The sequence below is a fragment of the Talpa occidentalis genome, unplaced genomic scaffold (genome assembly GCF_014898055.3).
Source record: "Talpa occidentalis isolate TD23 unplaced genomic scaffold, MPIMG_talOcc4v2.1 talOcc4.15, whole genome shotgun sequence".
NCBI lineage: Eukaryota > Metazoa > Chordata > Mammalia > Eulipotyphla > Talpidae > Talpa > Talpa occidentalis.
In genome coordinates, this window is record NW_023601543.1 from 10,735,515 (window position 1) to 10,756,092 (window position 20,578).

Genomic DNA, 20,578 nt, shown 5'->3' on the forward strand with positions numbered 1-20,578 from the left:
CCGCTGAGCAGACACCCACCCAGCCTCTGGCGGTGCCACCTCGTCAGCGCCGGCGCCAGCTCGTTACGCTCAGCAGGGCGGTGGGGCGCGAGGTCTGAATAAGCGCCGCCTGATGACACGGTGCTTTCTGTGCTGTTGGTGGGCGCTGGGTGAGCAAGTGTCTTCAGCCACATTTCAGTCTCGCACTCCGATTTCCAGTGAGTGCGAGACACCCGAACCCTTAAGCTCCCCGCTGCACAACCAGTGTGGGCTGGGGGAGCCCAGTCCATCAGGCATAAGTTACCACAGATCCTTGTCTTCCAGCTATTCTGCAGTCACACTCACTCATTTCAGACGGTGAACACTCACTGCCCAGATGTCCCACCATGCAGGGCAAGGTTGTTTGCTACTGACAAAGACAAAGATCCTGGCCTTTCCTCCAAGTGCACCGAGATCAATACACAACCGACTGTCCTGCCAGGCCATGCCCGGCCGGGACGCTGGAGAGCTGACGAGTGCTCTGCAGGCTTGACTCTACCATACAGATGGTTGCAGGTTTGGGGGATTGGCCAAGACGCGATGGAGATGATATTGCACCTGGTCCCTGAAGAATGGGTAAGACCAGCACGCAGAGAAGGGGAGGGGGCACTGCCAGCAAAGGTACAGTGTGAGCAAAGGTGTGAGAAGAACATGGGAAGGAGGTGGTAGCACACGATGCTAGAAAGGGCGGGTCACCAGAGCAGAGGGCCTCTTCCCAATGGGTGCTAGGGAAGGGTGAGCCGGAAGTGCTGCCAGCAGTGAGTCTGGAGGCAGGAGTTGGGGGGGGAGGCGGGGAGTAGACTGGGAGGCTGAATGAAGGGCAGCCGCGATGGCACCAGGCGTGGAAAGGTCAGGTGGGGCAGGGGAAGGACTGCTTAGACGTAGCAGATGGGCAAGTTGCTGGTCATCCCTCGAGGCTGTGATTCTGGGTGATGAGGAAAATAATGGGGGAACATGGGAGACTAAGCTGGTGTGGGGAAAGGTGGCACTTTATTGGGAGCTTTGTAACGGGCTTCTCCTACCATGTCCACGGCTAGTCCCTTTTAACGGGATCCAGTTGTCAAGTCGCAAGAGAAATAGGGCTAACCGTGAGATTCTGGGGGAATGACGTTTGTGGGGACTCCTGTGCTGCAATCTAATTCCAGACTCCACCTCGCAGACACCACTGGGAGGATCAAACTTCCCAAGCTCAAAGTGGTGCAACCTAAGAGTCAAACACGGAAATTCAGTGACCTACTTGGCCTGCGCCTGCGGAGCTGCTCGGTCACAGCTTGGCTTGTGGCCTGGCCACCTCCCTCTCCCCTTCCTATATTTTTCCTTTTACTGAAGAAATTTCCCAACAGTTGCCAGCTTCTTCCACCATCACTGGCCATTCCTCATGGCCAGAGGCAAGAGGCTGACAACATGGAGCAGAGTCTTTGTGTTTTTGTCTTAATTTTTTAAAACCTCTTCTTCTCAAGCCAATTACTAATAAATTCATACACTGCAAGATTTTTCTCAACACCACTTTGTGGGGCCACGAGTCTCCCTCAGCCTGCAATTTTACTGAGTGACTCCAACTGCGAGATTAAGGCATCTAGTCATGCACTAGGATACGATGTGATTCAGAGTTGAGCTCTCCGGACTATTTCTTGTCCTATGTCCTCTTGCCAGGAACAGCCCCGTACAGCGGGAGCGGTCTCATGTTCCTGTCAGTCTGTAGGGTGGGAAGAGGCCTTTTTCTTACTGACAGGTCAAATTTTGCAAAGTCACTGCTTAAATGTCACAATTGAGAACATACCTATCAAAGAGCAAAATGAGGGCACTCCCTCCCAATCACCACAGCGGCAATTTCATCCTGAAAGAGCCAAGTGAAGGCAAACCTGGTGTTCCTTCTCCCCGAAGGGTGTCTCAATTTCAAAACCAAAGAAAAAGGTGGCCATGAAAGGGGATGAACTGTTACAAACGAGGTGAGTTACATGGAACAGCAGACCCTGTAGACAGCAAAGCTCCCTGAAAATACTAATTCGCCCCAGCAAAGACTGTTCATTTCACAATTAACCAGGTTTAGAAGGCTTTCTTATAACTCACTCAGAGATTAAAAATGTATACATGTGCCATGGTCTCTGCCATTTTGATTTTTGGAAATGTCATTCCATAACTCGTGACAGTTTTAAATGTTTCCTGTTCCCACAGTCAGCTCCTTCCTGTACCGCTACTAGACTCACCAAGAGATAGGACTATCTCAACCACATTGTGATATTTCTATGAGCCTCTAAGCAGAAATTACTGTTAGGACAATGCAGAAAAATTTTCAAAGGAAGCCACTCTGATCTGACTTTTTGAAGAAATTCTTTAGTGGCACTAAAAAGAGAAAATAAAGAGGAAAAATGATAGAACAAAACAAAATCAAAACCAGAAAGAGTTTTCCAAAAGAAATATATAATACAAATACAGAATCTCCAACCAAGGGAAAATGGATGTTTCATGTAACTGAGAAGCCGGTAGGGATAAATCCTTGTCATATTTTAGGTGTTAAAATTCTCTTCCAGTCTATTTCTACCACCCACTTGTGATAGATCTGTTTTATTTGCATGCTGCCATGTGCCAGGACTCAAAACACCCTTTCAATCATGCTAAGTTCTGGCATTCACCAAGCCCACCTGTTATGGACATTCGAGCCTCTGATAGATGCTTGAGGGCTAAACATTCCATGACCTTAGTCTATAATTTACCCAGATGATTAATATCCGTAACAGGAAGGAACAAATAAGCTTCCTTCTCTTTCGTTTTAATGCAGTTAACTGAGATCGACTACCTTGACCAGAAGTGTTGTCCTAATACCTCATGAGCCCCTGTTCCCGGTGTGAGATCTCAACCAGTTAACCTATCAAGTCTTCATTTGCCAAAAGACTGTGATTATTCTGTTACCTTATCATGCATTGGTGTTTTCAATTCTCAAGAGGGAGTTGCCCTAGAATTCAGGGTGAAGGTTGGAAATTCTTGCGTGCTTGCGCAGTATTTGGTCAGGGAGCACTGGAGGAAAGGGACCAAGCAGTGATCTGGCCTCACTGGGGAAGTCTAGATTCTACCAGGCAACAGGGTTGGGGCTTGACAGCAGGACAATTCGGGATTTCGGGAGGGCCAAGAGTAGAGAAGGTGAAAGCCTCACTTGGTTCCCATCTGCCCAATCTCTCCAAGAGCCATTATTTGTTTGCCAGGGAGGAGGGTGGTGGCCCAGGGTGATTCATTTCAGAGTGAACAAACACGAACTTTCTGTGGAAAGAGCTACTGTTTGCAAGGCCAGGCACTGCTATGTGAAAACTCTGCAGCAAGGCTGGCAGATCCGTGTGGCCTACCAGGAGGTCACTGCTCTGGGGGGAGCTTGTTTCCTGTCAGCCTGTGAAGGGTAGAAGGACTGTATAGAAGGGCAGGGTCTGTGGGTGTATCTATCATCATAAGGACAGACGAATGATAGAGTTGAAAATGACCTTTCTAGTCCAAGCACTCATTTTAGGATGGGATACTACAGCCCAGAGATGAGGCAATGACTTGCTTTACCGAGTTAACGGCAGCTCTAGGTCTCCAGACTCCTAAGGCACTCACTGCCCCTGTGCCCTATCGAGATGCTTCCTGAACTTTTCAGTCATTTAGCAGAGACCAGGTGTCTGGATCACAGAGCTTGAGGCCAAGGGACAGTTGGTTCCATCTGTAGATGAGACACTTTGAGGATTTTTCTCATCCTACACAAGAGTCTAGTCTGACATTATAAACTTAGCTGACATCACTGAGAAGTAGTAGCTGACACAGTGCCAAAACAGACAAGGACCTGCTTGAGGGAGGGTCTACCGACAACAGCTGGCACTTCCAGAGCGTCCATGAGTGGTCTGAAAGTTCCTGAAGTCAAGCAATGTGTTCACCATGCCAGCTGGTGAGAATGATGGGAACATGAAGTCCCATAGACTGGCTAATGCATGGAAAACTAAACAAAGACTGACGGTGACTATTCCTTCTACTACATTCAATAGAACTCATAAAATGATTGCAACTGGGGTCGAGCATGATCTGGGTGTTTCTGATAACTCTTTGAAAGCTTCCATGAAAGAAATTAATTTTATATGAGATGGGCTGAACAATGAATATTGTTCTAAGACAAATAATATGGAATTTCCCCCAAGTGTGGAAATGGTTGTATCAATTTTATAAAGTTTCAGGGGACTACAGCATTGTGGCTAAAAGCATGAACTCTGGGCCCAAAAGGTCTACAATCCAATTCTGCCCCAGGACAGTGTATGCGAGCAAGTTTTACTTCACACCTCTGTACTCAATCTCCTCTTCTGTAAAACAATAGGTTGTACATTCATAGGGTTGTGAGGAATAAAATAATAGATACCTGCAACATTTACAACAATGGCTGCCACACAGTGAGCACAATGTATTCTTATTTATTACATTACACTCTACAAATATGGAGGTCTCAAGCTGTGGATTCCTGCAAAATAGGAATTGATCTTCAAGTTGAACAGTTCACAGGGAATAAGTAGAAAAGAGATAAGAACTTAGGATCTTGGTCAAGAACTCAGTGGTAGGGCACATGCCTAAGGATGAGTGAGGCACCAGAGAGCAATTCTCCCTGCAAGTTCTAGGAAGTCAGAGGCATCAGCCACTGGCAGGACAGCCAGGGAAGAGAGCTGTGTCTCTTGCGTGGTTAAGGAAGGTTTAAGCACAGACAGTGGAGACAAAAGAGAACAAAACTTTTCTTTTGATCCACTAGTGAAAATAAGTAAAATGTGCCTAGTCTAGGTCCCCTGCTCAGTCCTGGGGAGGGAAGACTCTTCCCTACATCCCCCCTACCAAGACCAAGTAAGCTTCTAGTCAGCCCAATGGATGATCAGATTTCCCAACCCAATGAATAGGGGAGGGCTTTGATGCGCACTAATTAATAAGGCAGGCACATCTACGAGGTTAAGTTAGCCTGTGAAGCTCAACAACAGAAATAAGCTACCTATACTATGAGGAATAAGAGCTCCAGCTACAATGTAGGTTGATTTTGTATTTGAGTTAAATTTGTATATGAGTTAATTCTGAATGAACGTCAAGAGCATGAATCTCAAAGCGACCTATTATATTAGTTCCCTTACTGGAAGGACTCAGGTGCCATAAAGCGGTGCTGGTGGGGAGACTTAGTCTGAGTGAGCACGGTACTACCTAAGGTCTCAGGGGAAGCTGAAGAGGGATCTGTATTGTTTACCCAACTCCTGACCCCAACCCAAAAAGAATTCAGGTGAGAGCACCGGGGTTGGGAAGATCAACGGGCTGCTATCTGACACCCACAGACAGGCCACACGCTTTGATGGCAACAGTCCTGTGGGACAACAATCTACAAGAGCCAGCACCGACAGACAGTGAGCAACCTGGGGCAAAATTGTATTGTCAGGTCCCCCTATCCTGCCCCAGAGTCCCAGAGTGAATCCCCTGCTATCAGGAAAAGCCCCTGAAACCCTGGGACGAAGCTCAATCCAGGAGAGACCACAAGGAAGAGAACAGGGTGGCTCCTGAGTTGGGGGAGGCAGGTTTGACCATAAAACTGCATGCTGGGAAAACAGACCACCACACTGATGGGACAGCCCCATGAGCGATTTTTCAGTGCTTTCGGTACCCCAGGTTTAGACGAACCCTGTAAACTCAGCTCCCTTAAAGCAGAAGAGAAACTAGATGTCAGTGTTCTCAAAGCCAGTCTTCTCTAAAAGGGGCACTTGTTTTTTAAAGGTCAGATAACTAACTGAAGCCAGGTGACTCGTGTTCTATTTGTCAGACTTGACACCATAGATTGTACGGCCCTGTTTCTACAGATCAAGATGAAAAAGAAATGTCACTTAAGGACCTCACACCACCAGTTGAACATGTAAAAAATTAACTCTTCAGATTTTATGAAAAGGGGTTAATGTTTATAAATCAGCTTACTATTTGGAAAACCTTTAAAAACTGCATCTACCAGTTATTTTTGCTAGGTATAAAAACACATCCACAGCACGGTATCATGGCAACTGAGTATGCAAGCCAGGAGTATCACAAACACCACAAAACCTGGTTAATATGAATTCACTTTTAGCTTAACATCAGAAATAAATGCTAGAGCCTCTGAGAATGGTCATATTGGACAAGGAAATGTATGAAGCAGTGATTAATCCAATAGCTGTGAAATAGGACATTTCATTTTAAAACAACCAGTGACTACAAGTTAACTGTAAAAATAAGATGAGACAATAGCATGCAAGTTAATGTCAAGCTTCCATTAAATGAAAAGACCACTGAATATGTTCTGTTGGTTTTACTGTTTCATTACTCAAGGAAAGAGCATTAGATGTGGAATCAAAAATCCCAGGCAGAATCCCTGGCACTGTTGAGCTGCTTAAGAGTCAGTTCATTATTTGGCCTCATCTACAAATGGGAACATTAACATCTGTAATTGCTTTCAGAACCGAATTAAAAAATGTGTCCAAGCGCTGTATGAACTGAAAAGTATTATCAAAATAATATATAAAACTGTACATTTTGTAGGGTAAATGAAAGTTATCAGGATTTTTCCACCCTCCCGCCATTAGCATCAATGACTGACACCTGTGGTCTTACACGCATGCCTGATGGCGGGGTGTGGAGTATGGTGTGGGTGTGCATAAGTGGTCACACCTGATCATGGAGGCAGACCATGTAAGGATGGCAATAGAGGACCGTACAGCAGAGTATGACGGGGTTCAGGAGAGACCAGCAGAGAGACCAGAAAGAGTAAAGATTTGCTGGGGGCCAGGAGGCTTCCCAGCCTCTGGCTCCCAGGAATCCCTAGCTGCCCTGCACCTGGCTGCCTCACTAAAATGGTGTAGAAAGATCATTAAAAGCCTGAAAAAGCCATTGAGGGCTCCAGGACTCCTCCTTTACACGTCTGCCCGGATCATAGAGAAGTGGCTCTGTGCCTTTCTGGCACTGCACATTTATATTACATATAATGTATATTTATATATTTGATATAAAAACTTTGTACCTAAGTAGGTAGTGGCTTATAATTTTTCAAGTGGAGTTAATTTTTCACATGACTCAGTTTTCACAACGAACACACGTACATGCCTGTTACAGGCTACAAAACCTAGCAGCAGATCATGGTGGAAAGACAGGGCAATCTCTGTGACAGGGACTCGCTCTCGTTATCCCAGGATATAGAATTGAGAAAATAGAAATATGGATATTTTAGTTTGACTTAGAGTCTCGCTATCTAATCCTCTTGATATTTAGTTAATTCTGTAAAAAGGCAAACATAGCTGGGAACAAATGTATAATAATTAGCAAGCGCCACATAATCTTGGTTCTTTGCTTTGATCTAAAAATCAAAAGCATATTCCACTGTGTATTTATAGAGGGTAATTCTAGTCGCTTTAAGTAACTGACTTGGTTTATCCTTCATTCTTGGCAAACACACTAACTGAAAGGTCTCAACAAAAGAAAAAACTAAACCAAGGTTCATCAGAAGACCTTTTTTTTTTTTTTTCCCAGAAAAACTTAATAAGACATGGAACATTCTTTTTTATTTCTGCTGTCTACAGAGCTGAAGATTTAGTAACAACTTGAAGAAGTGAGTTAATCCCTTTGTAACCCAGCCAGGACAGGGTTTATTTTCCTACTGTTATGATGGTAACTTAGAACACACAGGACAACAATATCAAGTATCAATTCCCTCCAAAGTTGTAACTTTCTAAATGGAGTGATTAGTAATTTGTCAAGATTATAGTTGAACATCCAAATAATTTCTACATACTACTTTGAACCTCTGTGCCACCTTCTATATTAAGTCCTCAAACACTATCAAATATAAAATAGGTATTATTTTCATGAAATAAGACTACAGGTGTTATGGGTAGCTAAATTCAGACATTCAAAAGATTAAATGTCTTGTGTTGGGGGGTGGGGGGGGGCCGAGGTCAAACTAAGAATAGAATCTCAAGTACTGTCACCTGTCCAGATCATAAATCTAGAAAACTTTCCACTTTCTGGCTAGCAGTTAAGTACATAGTCCAATCGAGTCTATGTGTTTTTAACATATGTTTTGCAGTACGAAAATGAATCTTCTAAAATGATTTGTGGAACTATCATTTAATTAAAGATGGTACTGCTTGTATGAACAATGGACTATAAAGGATTCATACACAAAGCAACTTTTCTCAAATCCAATTAAATTTGCTAATATCTAAATAAAATAATTCAAATATGTGAGCTGTAACAACTAGATAGATTTCAGCTCCTGTGTACTTACACCATATACAGTAAACCGGTGTTGTTATCAGCACTTATGAACAAGAACATCGCAGAACAAGTCAGTCACGTTCTGATAACAATGAGCAAGTCAGTGGTAGGGGAATCCAAACTTCTCTAACCCAGTAGTCTCCTAGTCCATGGTACCAAGGAGTTCTAAAATGGGCTTCAAAGGGGAGTGTGTCTGTCTGAGGGGTGGTAAATTTGTTACAACATACAGAACTTTTGGTAAAAATTCATGTTCTATTGACATGTTTGAAGTATAGCAAATCAGGTTCCCCACCTAATCCCTGCTCCGAAGATCTTGTGTGCTAACTTTTGGTTCACATACATGAAATCTTCCTGGAAGGTGTAGTCTGGGAACCTAGCAGACATCTGTTTCCATCCAAGTAACAGCAGCTGAAACTGAAGTGGAAACTACAGGATTAGCCTCTATAGGGAGTGGGAAAAACTGCTTGGAAATGCTTTCAAGGGATCTTCTGCCAGCTAATCCAGAGTGCAAGTGAAGGCTTCCAGAAGGAACGAACCCGGCCAACCCACCGGGTCGAGGGATAGTGTTTGGACACATTTCTGGGGACTGAGCATACAGGGAAAAACAAGACAGCTTTGCAAGAATGTAGAATGTTTTCTGCAGAAATAGGGGCAATAGCTGCACACTACAATCTGTCCTCTCCATCCTGGTCTCACTGTTCCAGCTGTAACAAGAATGTGTTTTTAATAATTTGCACTTAACACCTCAACACCAAAGTTTGGGACTGGATCCAGCAGAGACCAATGTAGTCCTCAGTGAACTGCTCCACTGCTCTCCAAATGCAGTTGATTTTGCTGGAATGACCAACACTTGATGATTGTAACACCTTTAAAGATCATCCTGCCTCTCTATGAGAACTAGAGGTTATTTGGCTCTGGTGTCAGTGGTGAAAACAAAATTTACAAGTACACTCCTCTCTTTATTAAGGCTCAGCAATGTCTGAGTCACAAAAAAGTTCAGATTCAAAAATAAGCCAGTATTCTTTTCCAACTCCATGCCAGAATTCCAGAAAATACATTACTTTTAAAATAAGACTCCAATTTTTTTCCCCAAGTGAAACTAAAGCATGTACTTTACATCTTCTTTCACAGGACGCTGTGCCAATTTAGGCCAGCTGCATGGTGTGAGAAAGCCAGGCTCCCAAGTGTGTAAAATATATGAAATTATTAACGGGTGAAGTCGGCAACATTCACCTTAAAATGCATCCAAAAATAATATGAGTTGCTGGCTAGAGGGATGGGTAGACAGGTGATAAAGCAGGAAGAGTGAAATGTTCATGGTGAATGCTGCCAGGTTTTCATCAGTAAATGTCAGGGGAAATGAAAATACAGATAAGCGAAAACTTTTTCAAATCGGTTGCAGCTGGACACGAGCAGGTACCAGCTTCCCAACAGCACTGCAGCTGGAAGGGCCGACGTGCTACCATCTGGGATAAAGGGACCAGAGCGAGTGAGCAGCACAGCCTCCAAGTGAGGGGAATGTGCCCAGGCCATGGGGACACGTTTCAGGCCTAATAAGTCCCGAAAACTCTCATAACGAAAGTGCAACATTGCACACGCCTGTCCTCAGCCTTGGGCAGGGTAGTCTGAGCAAGAGGCCGAGGGTGAGACATTTCTGAAGGATCCCCAATCCATTCACTGGGGGACAGCACTGGGAGCCAGCCTCCAAGTCTCTTAACCACCTTTCCCCTTTTATGGTCCTTTCCAGTTGAAAGCATATACTCATCTGCTTCCAGATTCCTAAAGGTACTAGGATAAAATAATCTAAATATAACAGACGGGTAAGCGGTCACGGTAACTAGAAACCAAAATGTAACTTCAGCTTTTGCAGGCCGGTGCCTTAACACCACGGCTTCAGTGTGACGGGCTGGCTGGAGAGCTTTTGTCTTTGGTCCCACAACAGAAATAGGACCCTGGCTTGGAGGGGAGTCGGATAGGTGTTATTCAAATTTTATTTTCAGTAATAACCTTTACTTCAAGTCAATCAAGTAAGTGTTCTCCAGTATGTTGAAAATGTACTGCCAAACATACTTGTAAACACACTTGTATGTGTCCGGGGTTTTTTTTTTTTTTTTTTTTTTGTGGGGGTGGGGAGCAGCTGAGTTTTTCTTTTCTTTTCTTTTCTTTTCTTTTTTAGTATTTCAATATACTTTTAAAAATCTAACTCCCGTATTGATGAAACCTCTGGGAATTCTAGGATTCCATGGACTAAAACTCAAAAACCACTAGACTGAAGGACCCTTTATTTGTAGTGTTGGTGTTTGAGATCTACAGCCTCGAGGGAGGATCAGCAGCCACCACACCCTCTAGAAAGTACTATCATGCTGCTACCTTCCCTTCCTTGTCCCTTCTAGTATCTAACTCCAACTTTCTGCTCCACTGTCCTCAGCCCCAATTCTCCGGTTTTACTCAGATGAACGGTGAAGAGGGGGCACTGATGTGCATGTGCTTGTCTACTTGCTGGTGGTTAGAAACAAACGGAAACTTTCCAGAATCTGAAAACAAAGCACATGTCCCATATTACTAACTCTTCTCAGCCACCACCGAAAGAAACGTCAGCACCTCAACTAATTCGACAGCAGGCCTCAGAACATCAAACTGAGACCATGTAGTGATATGTGTGCCAAAGTGTTCAGGGGTGAAGAGTCCAGGGGGGCTACAGCAGCCTTTGAAATGCATCCCCCAAATTAAGATGGATGGATGGATGCATGGATGGATGGATGGATGTCCGGATGGATAAGTGATCCTACAGATTAAAAGTGTTTAATGTAGACTCTGGGTGGCAGGAACACACACGTTCGCCATAGAACATCAGCTTTTCTGTCTGGACAACTTCATAACAAAAGGTTGGGAAAATGATGCCATGCTCTAATGAGGCAGGAGGGGGCTGTTTCATTAGAGAATGGGCAGCAGTGATGGCAGAGGACTGAGATCAGAGGAGTGGGGAGTCAGAGACCTAAGACAATCCAGTGCAATGCCATGGCAACGCTGAGGTTTGTAATTTATCAAACGCCTTCCCTTCAATTCCTTGTAACTATAGTAAATGCCTACGCAGCCTCTGACACTAAACAAGAAGTGCTATGGAGAACACCAGAGAAAATGCCAGGATTCTTACTTCTCAGGAGCTTCCAGTTTCCCGGGGGATAGAGTCCACTGAAAACAGCACCCCCGATCAAATCTTTGGCTCTGTGCCTTGGGTGTCAGCACTAATCCCAGGAGAGGGGCAAACGAGTTGGGTCAAGATCCTGGGGGAAGCCTCTGAGGACTGGTAACACAAGGGCATACATATCTGGCAACATATGGGATGGCAGAAAAAAATGAACGGGTTGTATTATGTCCAGGTTCAAATCAAGCAGTCTCGTGAACCCAGTGCCAAGGGTGAAACTAACTGCAATTAGTCCACACTGAAACCACGTCACTGAGCATAAGACAATATGGATTAGGACTCCCTAGTCCAAGTACACTAACAACTACACAATCCCTCATCAAAGGCACCACTGGCTCTGGGTATATATTTCCTATAAATCCGATGGGATATCTTAAATAAATTATTAACCCATAGTTCTGAGGAATCTATGAAAATGGTGAGATTGCACGGTTTAAGAGTTGTCCATAGACTTGCAAAGACCACAGGTTGCTTTACTACTTAGGCAAGAAACTGTCAGACAAGCCAACTGTTCATCCAATACATGGACATGCTTCAGTGAGAGATGCGAAGTTAATCTGGTTGCTAGAAGAGAATGAGGGTGTTGTTCTAAACACATTTGCCTAGATACTTCATCCTTTTTTATTTAAATTCATTTAATTCCTAGAGCTGTTTATTTTTTTAATTATTTTTTAAAAAGATTTTTATTTATTTATTTGTACAAGCCCTGGGTACAGTCAGAAGCGCGGGAGGGTGAGAGGGTTCACCAGAGCCAGAGCGGAGAGCAGAACAGAACAGACAGACCGATGAAATACACTGCTGTGGGGAGCAGCGGGCAGCAGGAGAGGTCTGCGCACCATGTGGGACCCTCGCCGGTGGCTGGGGATTGAACCGGCGCTGCAGAGACTGCGGGCAGCTTCGCAGCCCAGCGCTTAACCGCTGCGCCACCAGGGGAGGCCTGCTAGAGCTATTTAAACAAAGCTGAAATATTCACAACTAAAGCAATAATGAAATAAATTATACCTATTATTAGCACAGTTCTCCACACTGGCCTTTCAACACATAAGGATGATATTATAATGATGATAAAAGTACTACTCTTTCTCGAGCATTATTAAGGGTTTTGGGCTTAGTATTTTGACTTCTATAAAAAGCTTTGACCTCAGCTATGCTTATTGTACTGATCATAATTAAATGTATATGATTTAGCGATGACCTTAATCTAATGAAATGTCTTAAATTCATGGTTATAGGACGCACGAGTCAGGGTTTCAAACCCAGGCTGGAACTTAATGAGCATCCAACAATCATCTCACAAGTATAGATCTCTTTTACAACTGAGCATCTGTTGTTGGCTTCTCAAGGCTTTGTCCTATTAATAGAAGAGTTGATGGAGGAAAATCCTAAAAGAACTTCCACACTCACTGAGTTTTATGATGTTAAAAAGCATTAATAAAAAAGTAAGTATTCACAAGTTCCTACTGAATTTGAACTAAACTTGAGGACACAGCTGAGCACAAATATTTTATACTTGGGGTACTTGAGTGGCTTCCCTTGCCTCAGCCTTTGTGCAATCCTGATTAGTCACTTACTGACTCCTAGCTTTTGGTTGTCATCTTCCTAGAGAAGACAGCAGGACTTGCAGATAGATAAATTATCCATGTGGGAACTAACATACTATACACTAGCCCAAAATAAAGTAAAGCACTCTGACCTGATTTGCATTCTGACTCAATTTGGGATAAATTATTAAATTTCCTGAAACGGGACTACCTTGTAAGTCTCCAGGCATCATTAAGGGAAGATAAAAAAAAAAGTTTAAAAAAGGGTGATTTCAACTGGCTGAAGTTTCAGGTGGTTTGACTCTAGCTACCTCGAAGGTCAGACATCCCAGTCTTCATTTCCCATCGGTTGGGCATAGATTTGAACTTCAGTGCCCCAATCTAATGTCTTTCACAGGCATCCTAATCAAGCCCAACCTTTAGGGTGGACTTCCAGGGCAGAGCACAGTACACTTAAACTGTGAAAAAAGGTTCAAACATTTATAGGCATGCAAATTTATCATCTCATAGTGGGCAAAGGAGATACTTTTTAAAGATAAAAGAATATTATAGCCAAAGTTCCCACTGATTTTATGTTCTTACAAAGGGTTCTCTTGTAAAAAGCTCAGTTCAGTCGCACCAAGCAAATAATATTTCACAGAAAACTACTGTCTGTGGACATCAGCAGTGCTGTGTGCACTTGTCCCTCAGCTTTCTACCAAGTGCCAAATGAATTCTGCTGGAATATGGCACAATAATCTGAGACTCTACTTTTCCAGGGTCCAGTCAGGACCCTTTCTCTAAGTGAGGCAGTTTCTCTCCTAAAGTGAAAATGAATTCTTACTGTATCAGAGGATGGGAAAGTTAGGAGATGCACAAGAGGTCAAAATTAAGTCCATTAAATCCCAGCCCTGGATTTAGTCACCATAGAGACAGCAGGGATAAATAAACCAGTAACCTTAACAAATGTGCTTCACCTTTGCCAGACAGATCTCCAACTCACCATTATTTTTACTCAAGTATCTTGTAGTCCAAACATAAGTGAGGAGGAGGGCTACAAAACCAAACAGATCAAGACCCAAAAGAAATAGGAAGGCTCCTGCAGGCAAATGGCAGGCAAAGGGTCAAGCCCTCCCCCCCCCACCCCCCCGCCCATTCCCCAGCAATGTGCTCTCCGGTCCCCTTGAAAAGGGATTGCAACATGAAGCTCCAGAGGCAATGACATATGGGGAAAATATGTGGTGCTAAAGCCAGAGGAAACCATGTCAAAAAAGAAAAACAGACATGAAGTAACTGACCTAATTAAAGGAGAGAAGTCTACTTCCAGCAGGGAAGCAAGTCTATCTGAAACTGGAGGGGAGGGGCCGCTGTGGAAGCACTCGAGACGCTCAGGGGAATTGCTGTTACTTGTCTAAGGCAAACAGCAGAGGCCATGGCATTGCCCTTGAGTTAGAGCTCCTTTAAGATTCTACTAACGTGTCCCCTGAAACTTTAGACATGAAGATTCATGGTCTGGAGCTGTGACAGAGTCACAAAAAGCTCTAAAACCAGTATTTCTATTTTGTCATGTGGGCACCAAGATACCTCTCCACCAAACCACAGGGAACAGCAGAGAAAGAAAGATGGCGGCGTGCGAGGCTGGAGAAAGGCAAGCAAGAAGGAAGCACGGTATGGGGACTCTTGTCTAGGCTACTGGCAGGTGTCCTCATTGTGTCTCCTGAATACCTACTGCATGATCTGAGGAGATAAGGCAGCTGCAATGTGGAGCTGATTTTCAGGAGGCAGAAGCCAAAAGATTCTCAGTCTCCAAAATGTGCAAGCAATAGGACAACGACATGAATAAAACCTCAAGAAAGTGTGGCTTACATCTGTCCATGGGCCTTCGAGTTCTTGTCCATAGGTACCCGTCATTTTACAAGGTCATAATCATGACACACAATTTTGTACCCTGCCTTTTTTTTTTTAGCAATATTATATATATTATACAAATTCTTTTGTATTGCCCCACAAGTGTCAACATTATAATCTTGAAGAGATTCACAGAACCCACTGCACAGCTATCTCATAATTATTTAATCAAAAAGATTTCTTGAGTGAATGAACCAGTTCCCTAAGGTTGGACCTATAAATTCTTTCTAATTTTTGGTCCTTACAAGGACCACTGTGATGAAAGCCTGTAATATATACCTTTTCTGGTTTTAACAGGACAATCTGTTTCTTAGAACCCATTTTCCAAAATGGATCTGAGGGTACTGATTTTGGCAACTTTTGCCCAATCATTCTCCCAAAGGCCTTTTACCAATTTACAACACTACTGCCATTGAATGCTTGTTTATCAGTTTCAAGGGAACCATATCAACAGCAAGTCTTCATTTTGTTCTGGATTTAATAAGTGAAAAATACACCTTGCATATACTTGTCTTTGCATAACAGTGAGGCTCAGTGTTTTCCCACATTTATTTACTTTGTGATAAAACATGAAAGTCTGTCTCGCCCCCTGCAAGCCCCTCCCCCCAGAAGCTGGAGAATTTATGTAGCCAACTGTTTTGGGGCATCTACCATGTTGCAGGCCTTACAATCTGTATGTGCTCTGACTGTAATATAGAAGTTAATTACCTTGTCAAATAAACCACGAACTTTTCCTGGTGTGTTTTCCTTTCCACTCTTGTTTTCTAGCTTCAGTGTGGTATAATGAACAAGAACTGTATGCATTTAAGGGACACAACGCAATGATTTGACGTGCGTCTACAACGTGAAATGATTTAATTATTCCTATTTTCTGTGAACTTATTTATTCTAGAGTCTCATATATTCAATAATTATAAAATTAAACATTTTAATCCCTACTTCATGATTCTTGAGATAGTCAACATATTTAATGGCCTTTTTTTAATCAGAAGTACCTAAAACAGGGCCTCCCTGGTGGCGCAAGGGTTAAGACGCAGCCTGTGAAGCCGTCCGCAGTCACTACAGCATGAGTTCGATCCCTGACCAGCCAGGGAGCAACCCATATGGCGCGGCAGTCCTCTCCTGCCTTGCCTGCTGCTCCCCTCAGCCGTGTACTTCGGCTGATCTGCCTGTTCTGCTCCCCACTCTGTCTCTGGTGAATCCTCTCACCACCACCCCAACCTCTGGCCTGTACCCCCGCTCTTGTATGCATAATAAATAAATCTTTAAAAAAGTACTTAAAACACATTTTAAAATGAATGTTACATTTATCTTTCGAAGTGATTGGTTTTTTTACCTTTCCCAGATGCAACTGGAAGTGAACCCCAGGTTTATCAAAAAAGATTCAACCCCAAATAGGTTAAGATTTCCTTTGCTTTCTCAGGCCGAAGACAAAAAAAAACTTAGAAGCATGACTGCTTTTGTATAGCATTGCTTTAGGGTACTGTGCCCTCGATACTCAAAGAGAAGCAGGTTCTCATTCTAGCAATGACACCACCTTCAGGCCTTACCTCAGACCGACCACTTACCATGGACCTACCCAGGCAAGTTAGAGCAGTACCAGGGTTGACCCTAGGACTTCTCCAAAATAAGAGGAAACACCCATACTCCATACTCTGCTGATGCTCCTTTTCTTAACCAGGAACCATCAGGAGGTACCTCTCCCCGCAAATGTATACTTCAACCCTTTTAATGTATCCATTAAAATGAGCATCACCCCAAATCACGCACTTAAACATTAATAAGCTGATAGTTGGAGAGAAAGCGTGACCCTAAGTTTGAGATGTCAATTTCATCTAGACCTTCGGCTGACAATTCTCACACCTCTAAAGAGTTGGTCTTACAAATGAATAAAACATTCCAAGAATGGCAACGTACCTTGTCCTTAGTGCCAAGGAGACATCAGAGAGTGGTGGAGTGTGTGACAAATTTCAGTGTTCACACTCCATCTAAAGCTATGGCAGCTGTTTGGCTCCAGCCCAGTTTGCCAAACAGGAGTGAAGACTCACTGCTGCCAGATCTTCTGATAGAGATCTCAAGAGAAGCTGAAAATCTGGGATTTTTACAATGCGAAATCTTACAATTTTTAAATGCTGGCACACTGAAAATTTTAAAAGGATCCCTCTGTGTGCCAGATCCAGCCCACCAATTTGAGACCTTGGCTCTAGACTGCTGATTTCCAAACTCTTTCAGCCTGCGAAATCCATCTGTGCTGATTTGGAGCTCACCAGCAGGAGAGGTCACATCAATATCCATGGCACAAAACAAATCATGACAACTACTTATATTTGTGTGTTTTGTGAATTATTAAAAAACTGCCAAATCAATACTAAAGTGACCATATGTCAGTGATACAAATATTTCAGGGATGTGAAATACATGTTTAATTGATGAGCAATACTGCAAGTACTACAGAAACAAACACACAGGACCAGCTTATGTACGTGTTAGGAATTAGGTTGTGTTCATTTTTTCGCACCAAATCATTCCATAACTAAAAGGTGGCCATATGGAATCATTTCAAGTTCTTGAATTGTAATGCTTATCTGTGATAAATGTATTATCATTAAAACAAAACAAAGTATCATCACATGGGAACTGCAAAGTCCACTTTCCTAAACTGCTCGATTACTGCAGATGAACTTAGAAAAAATAGTGTGAAATGCACAGTTCACAGCAGTGAACTTGGGGCCCAGGCACAGCTGCATTCCCAGCCATGACCGCATCCTGGACTGTGTGCGCTTCCGACCAGGTGGCACAAGTCACAGGCTCCAAGAGCTGAGCAGAGACAGGACACTGAATTGCACCCCTGCATCCCATTCTATTCAATATTGGGCAATTTAATTTTTATTTAATTTTATTTCATTATTTTTAAAACAATATTTGCTTCCCCCCACCCCCTCAGATTGAGTCCCCTTAGTGTTTCCTTCCCCAAGGCACCCGTGCACCATCACCTCAGTCCCCTGTGCTCCTCCCACCCTCTGATCCCTCTCCCTCCTCCTCCCCTGCAGGATGTCTCTGGTTTATAATTTTCTGTTTTTGCTTTGTTGTGTTTTGTACTGTTATTATTTTTTTTAACACTGATGTCTTATTTGGTTCCCCTATATTTCTGTTATAAGTGAAACCATCCGATATTTTTCCTTTTCCTTCTGGCTTATTTCACTGAGCAAGGGCAGTTTAATTTTTAAAAAAGAAACCAAAAGCAGCATTTAGTTTCCTCGTCTGCAAAGGGAAAGGAATCTAGGGTTGTACTGTGCTTAAAGAACGTCAAATCAAGAGGTATTATTCTTTTTGTTTTGCTTACTCAACATGCCCAGCTGGGTATAATGAATGAATGAATGAATGGGCTGAATAAATGAATGAAGAAAACTCACAAGGGGCAAGTGCACTGTCACTGCTGAACTAATGCTTGACATCGGTCCCATGTGTTTCTGTTGTGGTGAAACAGAAGTTGCCAGATTCTATTTAATAAACTCACCCGAGTAACTCAGTGCTCTTAAAAAAAAAAAAAAAAAAAAGGCTAAATTTTGGTCAAATTAAAGATGTCACTGGGGTATTCTTAACATCACAAAACCACTTGAATTCAAATGCTCATACAGTATGTCTCGATGTTTGTCAAGATCAAAGGGTGCATAGGAATTACTAAAGCCTCGCCTAGCCAGCACCTCCAGCAAACACGACGGGAAGATGTTTTGCCCTTCGGCCTATCTCCTTAAACAATCTAGACTCTGTTTCTCCGGGAAAATAAAAATAAGAGCTATGAAAGGATGCAAAATCTCTGCTCTTCACACAGAGCACTGTGCCTTCCACCACGTGAGGGGCCCTCACAGGAGGGGAGATGCAAGGAAGGTGCCCTTTGGTTCGTGTTTTCTTTCACTGAGGTGAGGCCAAGGATTTATTTAAATATAGGTTTCTACCACTTAAAAAAAAAGTCTAGAAGCCACCATTATAGGTAAAGGCTCTGAGTGACAGCTAGGCTAAAGTTTCTCCTGGCTCTTGGGCCAGTTGCAGGCTCCAGGCCCTGGGAAGGCCTTCCAAAAACCACCATAACTGATACAATGGATCAAATTTGGATTAAAAATGTGTAAAATCTGCCCCCTTTAAAACAAATGTTCTTAAAGGTTTAATATATCTAGATGTTTGAATACACATGGTTTAGAATCTGGCAAGAATTCTGTGGCAAGTAGATGTAACCTAGGTGACTACTGCCACCTAGTGGGCATCTACCCTAACTGAAATAAAAGGCTACCCCAACTGCCAGAGGTGGGGCAGGGTGTCAGGAGGGCAGGATCGCAGGATGCAACCCGACATCCTGACTAGCTCAGGGGAGCCCCAAGCGAACATCCTCTCTTGCAAACACTCAACCGTGGACAGTGGCCACAGCATGGAGCCCCTGACACTGTGCCTGCAAGAACCAGTCTGGTCTCCGGCTGCTCTGAACTTGAGTGCTGCTCAGAAACCACTTTGTTGCCCTCTGGTAAGGCAACCAAGGTGGGGCACTCTTAGGGGTTCCCATCAGAGGATTGTGCAGAGCACATGGCCTCCTTGTACCCGGAGGCATAAATATGCCTCCCAGTTGGTCACAGCCCTGCCTTCTCGCTGCCTCCTTCCTCCCGGCCACTCTCCTGCTCCTTCCTGTCCACGCAGTGACTTCAGCACATCTCTTTTCCCGCAGGCCCACTGTGCTTCACACCCCCTTTCCGTGTCCCCAAAGCAGAGTAAAAGTGATTTTGTTTCCCCTTGAAAAGACCCTCCCCAGAGAGCTAAAATTCAGGGTAAGCACATGATATTGGCTGTGCTGATGAACACGGACCCAGTTAAGCCTGTACAGAGAACTCCTTACCCAAGGTCACCATGGTCGGGGAGGGCAAGGGAAGTGAGGGGTCTGCACAAGAACGTGTGGCAACGGGGAACACTTACCTCCCAAGCTGGATGTGTGGAGAATGGGATGAACTCAGCTGGAGGCTGCTGGCGACTTCCGGCGTGCCTGAGTCAAAAAAACACAAGAATCAGGAAAACACGAGAATCAAAGAGGCAAAGTTACCTTTGCGGCAGAAAAGTTAGCAATCTCTTAACAACGCAACCCAGAAAGTCAACTTCCTTTAAATTGGCTCAGGGCGACACATCCCGCGCTGTATTTACAACCCTTCAAGTTACAGGAACACTGCCAAGATGGCCTGCCTACTTCCCCAAAGTGTTTATCATATAACATGGCACCGGCAGCGGATCTGGCCCCCTCATTATCAGGCTGTATTAGCGCAAACACTCAGCATTGTTAGTGGAGTGAGCTCACGGCCTAGTTCAGTTTTAAATGAACATTTGGCAATCACCCTGGTAATCAAAACAAATGACTCAGTCGTTTAGAACAGATTTATTAGTTGAGCCTCCCCCCTTAACATCTTTAGACTATTTTGCCACAAGAGGGCTCAGATCCAGACAGAATGTAGAGCACAAGTCACCGGAGGAATATTTACAGATGTCGCCATGACGATGAGGTACTGTGACTGCTGAGGTTATCACCAATCCGCAAGAGGATTAGGATGCAGGCCACGGTCAGGCTGGTCCCGGTGGGGCCGGCCCAGCATCGTGCTAGGAGACAGGTGTGACCTGTGCTTAT

At 43.8% G+C, this 20,578-nt stretch overlaps 1 protein-coding gene across 5 annotated transcripts in view; it reads right to left on the reverse strand.

Moving 5' to 3' along the window:
• Positions 1-20,578, reverse strand: part of FHL1 (four and a half LIM domains 1) — a 52,734-nt gene that overhangs the window by 14,230 nt on the left and 17,926 nt on the right. For 4 of the 5 annotated variants that reach the window (XM_037511883.2, XM_037511882.2, XM_037511881.2 and 1 more), the window contains exon 2: positions 19,882-19,948. The gene's annotated coding sequence lies outside the window, so the exon portion shown is untranslated. Of the gene's footprint in view, positions 1-19,881; positions 19,949-20,435; positions 20,501-20,578 lie in introns of those variants that run through there. The other variant, XM_054695540.1, reaches the window with a different exon arrangement.